The sequence below is a fragment of the Herpailurus yagouaroundi genome, unplaced genomic scaffold, assembly GCF_014898765.1.
Source record: "Herpailurus yagouaroundi ecotype Mexico unplaced genomic scaffold, PumYag 188, whole genome shotgun sequence".
In the NCBI taxonomy this organism is placed as follows: Eukaryota; Metazoa; Chordata; class Mammalia; order Carnivora; family Felidae; genus Herpailurus; species Herpailurus yagouaroundi.
The window spans coordinates 32731559-32742444 of NW_024412419.1; the positions used below are offsets into that span (position 1 = coordinate 32731559).

At 40.3% G+C, this 10886-nt stretch overlaps 1 pseudogene; it reads right to left on the minus strand.

Annotated features, from left to right (window-relative positions):
• Nucleotides 1-144: 144 nt before the first annotated feature.
• On the minus strand, nt 145-1253 carry LOC121044524 (39S ribosomal protein L1, mitochondrial-like; annotated as a pseudogene).
• Between the last annotated feature and the right edge of the window lie 9633 nt (nt 1254-10886).

Sequence of the window (10886 nt, forward strand, 5' to 3'; positions counted from 1 at the left end):
AAAGAAAGAAAGAAAGAAAGAAAGAAAGAAAGAAAGAAAGAAAGAAAGAAAAAAGAAAAGAAAAAGAAAAGTAAAGAAAAGAAAAAAAGAAAGGAAGAAAGAAAAGAAATAACAAGACACTAAATTAACAGTTTTATAAGTTTTTCTGTTGCTTCTTAATCCACTGACTGAAAATTTCACAGTACAACACTTCTAGGCAGTTTCATTGTTGCTTTTTTGGGCTCCTGCTACTTTCGGCAACAATGGCTCATTCCTTAGTAACAAACTTCAGGGAAAGCACATGCCACAAAGGGTCCCTGATTCAGCCGTCCAGTGCCTACACTGGTAACAGAACAACTACTTGTAGATCAGCAGCTATCTGGTCACTTGACATCTAGTGTAGCTATTTTGGTCTCAAAAACGTCTCCCTTTCTTCATCTACCTTAATTTCGTGTCCAGATTTAAATAATTCAAGAACTTTTGGGACGTCACAGGCAATGGAATTCCAAGTAAGCTTTGTAAGTCTTTTCTCCTCCCCTCCGCCCCTCAGTTTCTTCTTTAATGGCTTGAGCTTGGGCATTATTTCTGGCACAGCTACCTAAAAGTCTGATTGAATTTCATCACGCAAAATCTTCTGCATCAGATTGGTTCCTCCTCAAACAGCAGCTCCATTTTCTTCTGCTATTTTAATCTCTGATGCATTTCCTGTAAACACGGCAACTTTATTGATTTCTGAAACAAATGAGTATGTGGAGAACCAAGACCACTGGCCAATGGCTCCACATCTTTCTTCTTCCCCAGTGCCTTGTCCAGTGTCAAGTCAAGATAAACACTTCGCTTTTGATTCATACAGTCCAGAATTTAACATTTCTTAAGTTAGCAATTAGCTGTTTGTTCCTCGTATAGCTGCCTCGGATATAAGTGTTTTAAGTAGACCTCATCCTCAGGCCCACCTTCCATAAAGGGGTATGACTTTATTTTCTATCTCATCTGTTTTCTCATCTGATGCTTTTTCTGGGCACCTGTTCTGTTTACTTTGCAGGAGTTGTAGCAGCAGCAAAATGTCTGTTGGGCACTTGAACGTGGACAGAACAAGGATAAACAGGTGTCTGATAAGGCGTCTTGGAAAGACTATGCCTTTGATGACGTACGGAAGCTCTGTCATGGCTATCACCATGTTGACCATTCTGGGCTGTGTTCAATACACTGTTCTTTATTCTGGTCCATAAACAGAGATCACGTGCTTGGGAGAAAGTGCAGCTCAAGAAGCTTTGAAATGCAGATTAGATTAATTACACCAGAATTATATTTGAAAATTGAAAAGAAGCATTTTCCAAAAGGCAAATTCCAAATATATGCCTTTTCAAAGGAAGTGTCATTTGGAAAGAAACTGAATCACACCATGAAATCTGTGGCATTTCTTTCGGTTTCCACTCTCTTCTCTACTAGTGGTGGGCTCATGTGATATGTAAAAATGTGCTTAATCAAATTTAGCTTGACTTCTCAAGTTAAGAAAATGTATATGAAGTATTGCTGAGATAAGAAGAGGCATATTCTTTTTTTAGCACACATATTTCCTATGCTGCTGCATTTGCTTTATCCCCTTATTTGAAAATTTGGCTTTACTTATAAAATCTATGAATTTCTATTTGTTTGGAACAGGGCTAGAATAGCCTGGGATCCTATGGCACTGAATGGTATTTTAGAGTGCTGATTCTCATTTTCTCTTCAATAAAGATCCCAACACGTTATTTGTATTTATCTTACAGCACACACACTGGGGATTACCCACCTGGGAAAGGGACTCGAAATCTGGTGCAAGCCTTCTGTTTGCTAAACTATGTGATGTTGAGCAAGTCACTTAATCTCGAAGGGCTGTTGCCTAAAACTCCATAATTCTGTAGCTTAAGTATAACCAACTCAAAATTTGATTTCTCTGAAAATTAAAAAAAAATGTTAGTGGCCATAAATGCATACCACTGAACGCTGAGTTTGTTTTTGAAATCACATAAGACAGGGAGGGAGGTTGAGAGGTCCCTTCCTTTATATAGATTGTACATGCGATATGTTTGCCTGAAGTAGCACATGCCAAGTGTTAGGGATCTACAGATGCTACCAGAATTAGAGGAGATGTGGAGATAAGGATAAGGAAAATGTTTAACTGGAAAAAAAATCAACATAGAAATGAAAACAGAATCTAATCTTATTGCAAATAACTTGCAGGACTGAAAATGATTACTCTGTCACACACTTCTGCATTAATAAGCACTATGCGAAAGGATCAGTTACAATGTGGTAATTTACCAAGATTAAAAAGAGTCTCATTTTTAAGAGTTCATTTTAAGGGTTGTTGATTTTTAAATCAATTTGTTTATTGCTTCTTAGTTTGTCGTTCGTTCTGAGAAGATTTCTCTCAGGAAAAGAAATTTTACGTAGGAAATATATGTGATCACCTTTGTGAGTTGTTAAACTTGGAAGAAAATTGAACTTTTGTAAGAAAAATCACACTACATGCGGAAATAGACATTCAAAGAACCACATATTAGATGTAGATTATAGTGTGTAAAGATGATTTTTTATAATGGTTTGTTTTTAATTTTTTTTAATGTTTTTATTTATTTTTGAGACAGAGAGAGGCAGAACACGAGCAGGAGAGGGGCAGAGAGAGAGTGGGAGACACAGAATCTGAAGCAGGTCCCAGGCTCTGAGCTGTCAGCACAGAGCCCGACACGGGGCTCGAACTCACGGACTGTGAGATCATGACCTGAGCCGAAGCCGGACGCTTAACCAACTGAGCCACCCAGGCGCCCCTATAATGGTTTTTAAATTCAACTTTAAGATACAGATTTTTTTTTTGTTTTTTGTTTTTGTTTTTGTTTTTTTACTGAGAGAAATGAGAACAATGTATTTGCTTCGGGATTTGATCATATGTGTTTATTCCTATGTGTACATCTACATATGAATGCCTGTATGTATATAATTATATGCTATATATTATACATATATAGTATACATATACCTATAAATGTTGGCATTCTATTATACGTATATAGTATACACATACCTATACGTGTTGGCATTCTTGTCTATTCCATAGAAAGAAAACGGTGCTATATTGAAAAATGTCTAGCGTTCAGTTAACTCTGAAAAAATTGCATTGTTCCTTGGCTTTTTTTTTTTTTTTGTTCCTTCCTGTTGGCCTAGTGGCAATGATTCATTATAATGTAATGTAATACATATGGTTTCCAGTTTCACATGATGAATATAAATAGGTACATAAGAAATCTGAAACACTGTTCTTGTTTAAAAAATGTAAACATTCAACAGAAGCTTATTCATCAGAGAATTTGATGTTACTAAATAGTAAGTGCTTTGGTTTCAGTAATACCAACACTCCAATAGACTTGATCTTCAGTGAAGAAATGTGACTGAATTGTACTTTTTAGTAATTATTGTATAGCTTATATGTCAAAAGAAAGAAAGAAACCCTTTTTAACTAGTTCATTGTCTCTTTCTGCAATTAGGTCACTTTTATTATAGGTGCTGAGATGTGTTTTCTTAATATTAGGCTTATGTGATGCAGGCACTCATTTTACAGCAGGAAAAACAAAGTCCCCAGTGATTAACTTTAGAGGGGAAAAGAATAAACAGAAATACAAACACAAAAGAACAAATATTGTTGAGTTAACAGCCCCCTAGTGAGAATGGCAGAATTAGGTTAATAAACATTCCAATGAAAGAAGGTCTTAACAAAGTTTAATCTACTAATCTAATGATTATTAATGGAAATTAGTGGAATTCAAGAGTGAAGAAATTTCTACAATTGTAGCATGAGAGAATGAATAGAATTTTGTTACAGAAGCTGGTATGGTTTTTGAAATGAAGAGTTAACAATCAAGCAGTAAATTAGGAAACTAAGAATTACATGGTAAAGAGAATCCAATATGCTGTAGGTAGAAAATTTGTTCAATTTTATTTCCCTAAGCCACCTCAAGAACCACCTACCAATAAAGAAAGTTATATCTTTGGGCTCAACTTTCATTATCTGAATATTATTCCTGGGGCAGGTAATCATGTCCACTCGGGGCAGGCAATGCTTGCATCAGAAATCAATCCACTTCTAAAAATTTTTTTAATGTTTTTTTTTTTTTAAATTTATTTTTGAGAGAGAGAGACAGAGTGTGAGTGGGGGAAGGGCAGAGAGAGAAGGAGACACAGAATCTGAAGCAGGCTCCAGGCTCTGAGCTGTCAGTGCAGAGCCTGATACAGGGCTTGAACTCATGAACCGCAAGATCATGCCCTGAGCCAAAGTCATCTGCTTAACCAACTAAGCCACTCAGTTGCCCCAGTAATCAATCCACTTATAAATGTTGTATTTGATTTCATGTGATCTGTATTGTTCTATTGAAATGTGTTGTTTTTTTCAACAAGCTGATGTTCCAATAATATAATTAAAAAAAAAAAAAAACAATAGCACAGTCTTGTAGTTCTGACTGAACTTGGCCAATTTGCAGAACTATGAGAGATAAACCATGAAGGGCCTACATTAATAATGGTTCTCCTCCCCAAAGGGTTAAGGGGCTCTGAGGTTTCTAAATAGATTTAGTTCACAGGTATTCTAGAGATTCTTTTGCTTTTGCTTGGCTCATTTCCTTCTTGATAAGATTCTATATCCTTTTTCTTCCTCTTTACTCTGTTACTTAGCATAGTTTCAAAATATGGTGTAGCCCTCTAGAGCCACTGTTCTTAGCAAGTGACTCATCATGAGATAACTGAAGATTTGGGGGCATATGTGTTACTTTTGTTCCTGTTAATTCTTTGCTTTCTACCCCACTGTGGATATAATAAACTTCCATATTTGGCATCAGTTTTTTTTTTTTTTTTTTTTTTTTTTTTTTTTGCTAGCATTCTGGCATTGAAACATCAGCCTGTCTCATTTTCTTTGAACCAAGATTAACTCACAATGCAGTCTTAGAACAGCAAGTAGTGTATTTATTTATTGTTCTTGACCCTTGGTTTAGTGATGTGGAGTCTTCGAAGAAAATGAACCTCTTTTACTCTTTTAAGAATGGTACAATAGACGGAATGTTTGTGTCCCCCAAATTCATCCGTTGAAACTTAACTCCCAGTGTGATAGTATTTGGAAGTAGGGCCTTTGGGAGGTAATTAGGTCATGAAAGTGGAGCCATCCTGACTGGAATTAGTGCTCTCATAAAAGGGACCCCAGAGAGTTCTCTTGTCCCTTCCCCCATGTGAGAACACAGCCAGAAAACTGCCATCTGTGAACCAGAAGTGGGCTCTCACCAGACACCAAATCTACTAGTGCCTTGATCTTGGACGTCCCAACTTCCAGAGCTGTGAGAAAGAAATTCCTGTTGTTTATAATCACCCAGTCTATGGTACCCTGTTACAGCAGCTCGAATGGACTGAGACGTATGGCCGTCTTGTCTGGGCGTCTCTAGGGTGTAGTGAAGCAGGGCAATGTTGATTCCCTTCTTTTTCCCCCATCCCCTCACCCCCCTCCCCCATCCCCTCACTTGGCATCCCCCATCACCCACCCCCATCCCCTCACCTGGCAGAGAGGGATCTTTGCAGCTTGGATACCCTACACGGATGGGTACCTACACCACCTGATGCCAAATCTTGCTCCCTCACCCCAATCCCTTCACATCCTAAAGCTGGTATCTGCCCACTCCCCAAAAGTTCTGTGTGATTCCGTCTGTATTACAGTGCTGGTTAGGAGTCCTAATGGAGGGCAATTTGACTGTGAACCTTGATGGATTTAGAATCCTTTCCTAGTATTCAGTCAGGCCTCACTGACCACCTCACTGAAGCAGGGACTTGGGACAACGTGGGAAGTGGTGACCCTGCCAAGGTGGAACCAGGGATCTCTCTGCCGGGACATTTGACAGAAATGGATCTCTGCCCAGTCATGTCTTTGATGCCCTTCCTCATAATTCTTATTTGCTTTCATAACTACTGTGTTCCGCCTTCATTTCAGATGAGGGAATTGAAGCCCGAATAAATGCTAAGCAACTTAAGGGCAGGACTCACAGAGCAAATTAGAGACACAACCAGGATTTTAATCCTCATCTGTTTACACGTTTTCCTAACAATTCTCATTGCTGCCTTCTGTGTAAATACCTGGGTAACACAGGAAGCAGAGGATTGTGGCAGATTCCGGTCTTCTAATGCCATAGATTTACTTCATATTAACGGTATTAATCATCTGATTATTGTCAAATCGATTTACGTCTGGTGAGATCAGCAACTCCTGAAATTCAGTGCATTTATCGAACACCTACTGTGTGCAGTGCAGTATATTAGGTTCTGTTTGGGAATCTAAAAGAAAAAGATACGGCCCCTGACATATAGTATCTTATACTCTGGTTAGGAAACCAAATGCACAGAAAATGATATTAAAAAAAAATGTATATGACAGCATATTTCTTTCATCTCATCAGTAAGAAGAAACTGTTTTCCTTTTTTTTTAATGTTTGTTTATTTTGAGACAGAGCAAGAGCACGAATGGGGGAGGGGCAGAAAGAGAGAGAGAGAAGAGAGGGAGAGAGAGAATCCTGAGCAGGCTCTGTGCTATTAGTGCAGAACCCCAGGCGGGGGGTTCAAACTCACGAACCGTGAGAGCATGACCTGGGCCCAAATCAAAAGTCTTTTTTAATGGTCTTGCCTTTTCACAGCATTCGACCAGAAACAGGTTTCTTAACCATTCTTCATATAACGTCAGACACTAATAAGAGCACTTAATATGTGCCTGACAGTATTTTACGTGCTCTGCGTGTGTCCACTCACCGAACCCTCACTACGCCCTATGAGATGGGCACTGTTATTAGCCCCATTTCACAGTTGGGAAAACCAAAGGCACCAAGTTAATTAATTTATAAATATCACATAGTAAGTAGTAGAGCCTGGATTCAAACCCAGTCTGGCTGCCGAGTCCTGGCCGTGGTAAGCCCCATTCCTGTTCCAACAGTTTACAAACTCATTGCCTTCTTCTGGACATGCTTTAAGTTTTCAACATTTCCCCCCCTTAAGATGTGGAGCCCACCTTGAAAATAGTGTGCCAGTGATGTGACTGACCAAAGATGTGATTGTTCCAGATCATCATGATACTGATTCACCATTTTATTAGCCACACTGCCAACTTTGTGCATGATGTAAATTTGATAATTAGAGTCAGTACTCAAGGATTGGCTGTAGCATCCCAAGGCAGCTGTGGTTTTGGCTGTTCTTTGTTTTTTGTGTTTTTGCAAGGATCAGCTGAGGTTAACAGCTCCAGCTGACCACTGAGGCAGCAAAGAAACCGCTTCAAGACACATTGTTCATTGCGTAGCCTGAGGGGAGAGCTCAGGCTGGAAGGGCTGAGCCGGGGAGGGGCGAAGGGTGACAGAGGATACTGTGTGGATGAGAAGGTTGGTGGCTGGTCAGGGCAGAAAGCAAAGTGGAAAGGCTGAAGCCAACTGGAGTCTTATAAATGAGCCAAGTCTGGATCAAGGAAAACAGAGATTCATTCATTCATTCATTCATTCAATATTAATCGACAGCCTACTATGTTCCAGACACCATGGTACATGCAACGATGAATAAGACAGACCAGGTCGCTGCCCTCAGGGAATTCTAATTCCTATGGGGAGACTGACAAGACAAAACCAAATGAAACCAGACAAGAAGGTGGACAAACAAATCAGTGCAGGCTGTAATGAATGTCCTGAAGGAAAACAAGGGCCAGAGATGGTGAAACTGAGGAGTACCCGACCCTTAGGTAGGAAAGCCAGAGAAGGTCTTCCAGCTGAGGCCTAGAATCAGAGAAGGGAGGCATGGGGAGAGGGCATTCTAGGCAAGAACCAGCCATGCAAAGAGCCCAAAGGTGGGGATGGAAGAGAGGCTGGCAAGATCTTGGAGACCCATAATCATCCATTGGGAACGAGTCAAATTGACATAAGGATTAACACTGAGAATAACTGATATGAAACAAAATTAATTGGCTTTGACAGCCTGGTCAGTTCTCATCTGGAGTATCGTGTTGAATCCTTGACATATCAAGGCTCACAGGGGATTGGCTGCCACAGCCTCTGAAATTGGGAAGTAGTTTTAGGCAAGGCCCAGTACTTTCTGTTTGGCCTTTTTTTGGATTTAAAGACCCATCTCTGAGTTGCGTAAGTCTCACTGAAGTCTCAACAGGTCTTCCAGGGAAACCTTTATCCAGGTTATGGTGGTAAGGGGCAAGGCCGGAAACAAAGTGTAGGGTAGTATTGGTATGGAGAAGTCAAGGCACACTGACTATCGAACCATCCTCTGATCTCTTAATCTGGCAGACCCATCACAAAGGAGAGGGCTGGCCTGGATGCCTCTTTGGGTGAACTGATAGTGGCTCCTAGTGATCAACATATCTTCCAAGGCTCCCCAGTGACCTTGTAGGTGATTTTTGGAGTTTTCTAGAGACGAAAATACGGCTGACCGATCTACAGTTTCCAGAATCTGTCCTTTTCTACCTTTTCGAGAACAAGAACACTTGTCACCCCCCAGACCCTCCTCAGTTGTCACCTGGATTACTATATTGGTGTCTTACAACTGGTCCCCCCTGACTTGTCTCCCACACCTACAGTCTATCATCCACAGAGCTTTTAGGAAGATTTAGCTGAAATTCACATTGTATCTTATCTCTGTCCTTGGCTTAAAGTGGTTCCTCATTACTGTTAAAAATCTAAACTCCTTTGGTTGACATTCAATGCCTTTCATGATCTAACCTTTGCCTAAATGGCCACTGTCATCTCCTGCCATATCTCTCTTCTCTAAGTTATAGCCATACCATGGTACTTGCTCTTTACTGAAATAACCATGTTCTCATATCGCTGCTCTGCCTTCTCATATGGGGTTCCTACTTGCTTCTTTCTTCAACTAATTCCCATTTATCCTTTAGAATTGAGTTTAAACTTGGTCTCCTTTAGGAAGTCTTCCTTGATTTCCCTAGTCAGGATTAAGTGCTTCATCTGAGTTTGTAACACATTGTACGTGCCTGTGTTACAATATTTAGCGTCTAATTCTTTTTCTGTCTTCCCTACAAAAACTTTGAGCTTCTTGAGGGCTGGGACTGTATCCTTTAGTGTGTAACCATGCCCGAAACACAACAGCTCCCGAAAGATTTATGGAGTGGTTGCATCTGAGCTTTCCACTCTCTGGCTTTATGGTAGTTTTCCATGATCTCTTGCAGATGCCAAAGAGCTCATGTTAATTTCCACAGCGCATATACCTTCCATCTCTCTTTTGGGGAGGAAGGAATGATCTGCTTAAGCTCAGGTCTAGAGACATACTTCTACCTTATTTATCAGCCTTGTGGAAATCGCTAATGAGAATTTTTTATTGCCTGTGGTTAACTCTAAGGGTTCATGTCTTGCTATGATTTAGGATACCAAATTACAGACTTTTAGATCTGAAAAGGACTGTAGAGTCATCAGATTGAATATTTCACTTTACAAACAATGACATGAAGGTTTAGGGAGAGGTTAAGTGAACACTCTAAAATCACCCTACTAGTTGTATGTAGTTGGTAGCAGAATTAGCCCTAGGAGCTGGGTCTCCCTCCCCCCAGCTCTGGGTTCTTTTCCCTGAATATGGCCTCTCTTCAAATCTTTACCCTATTTTTTTTTTAATGTTTATTTATTTTTGAGAGAGAGAAAGAGAGAGAGAGAGGCAGAGAGAGAGGGAGACACAGAATCCGAAGCAAGCCCAGGCTCTGAGCTGTCAGCACAGAGCCCAACACGGGGCTCGAACTCACAAACTGTGAGATCATGACCTGAGCTGAAGTCAGTCGCTTAACTGACTAAGCCACGTAGGCGCCCCAAATCTTTATCCTACTTTGATGGCAGAGACCCAGCTACGAATTTGGTTTATTCAAACTGAGATTTTAATTTTGCCTTGGAACTAATAATTTGGTTATTAACAAGTGAATTAATAGTATGCTTTTTCTTTTAAAAAAGTATATTTTTTTACATTTTATTTATTTTTGATAGAGAGAGACAGAGCACACGTGGGGGAGGGGCATTGAGAGATGGGACACAGAATCTGAAGCAGGCTCCAGGCTCCCAGCCGTCAGCACAGAGCCTGACGTGGGCTCGAACTCACAAACCGCGAGATCACGACCTGAGCTGAAGTCAGACGCTTAACTGACTGAGCCACCCAGGCGCCCCAGTATTATGCTTTTTCATTTGGAGGCCTCTTAAACTCTGAACCTCTTCCTTAAAAGTCCTGAGACGACTTAAGAAAGAAAAGGAAGAGGGGCGCCTGGGTGGCTCAGTTGGTTAAGTGTCCGACTCTTGATTTTGGCTCAGGTCATGATCTCACTGGTTCGTGGGGTCCAGCCCCACATCAGGCTCGGTGCTGACAGCTCAGGATTCTGTTTCTCCCTCTCTCTCTGCCTCTCCCCTGGTTGTGCTCTTTCTCTCAAAAATAAATAAAAACATTAAAAAAAAAGAATGCTCTGGAAGGGATGTGGGGAAGTTACAAGTAAATATTATCTCCCATAGAAGCAAATAAATTTATTAAAACTAAAAAATTATATGTGCATGTTTGCTAATTTTTTACCTTAAAATTTTTGTTTGACTATTTATTAGATTTGGTTAGTAACATTGTGGACTAATATTATAAAGATTAGCAATATTTTGGGGGGGGAGGGGGAGTGGGACAGAGGGAGAGAGAGAGAGAGAATATCTTGAGTAGCCTGCACGCTCAGTGTGGATGCTGATGCGGGTTCGATTCCACAATCCTGTGATCAAAACTGAGGAGAAATCAAGAGTTGGATGCTCAACCAACTGAGCCACCCAGGCGCCCCAGCAATCTTTTATTTTATTATAGAATATTTCAAGCATGCAAAAAAGTATGGAGAACAATAT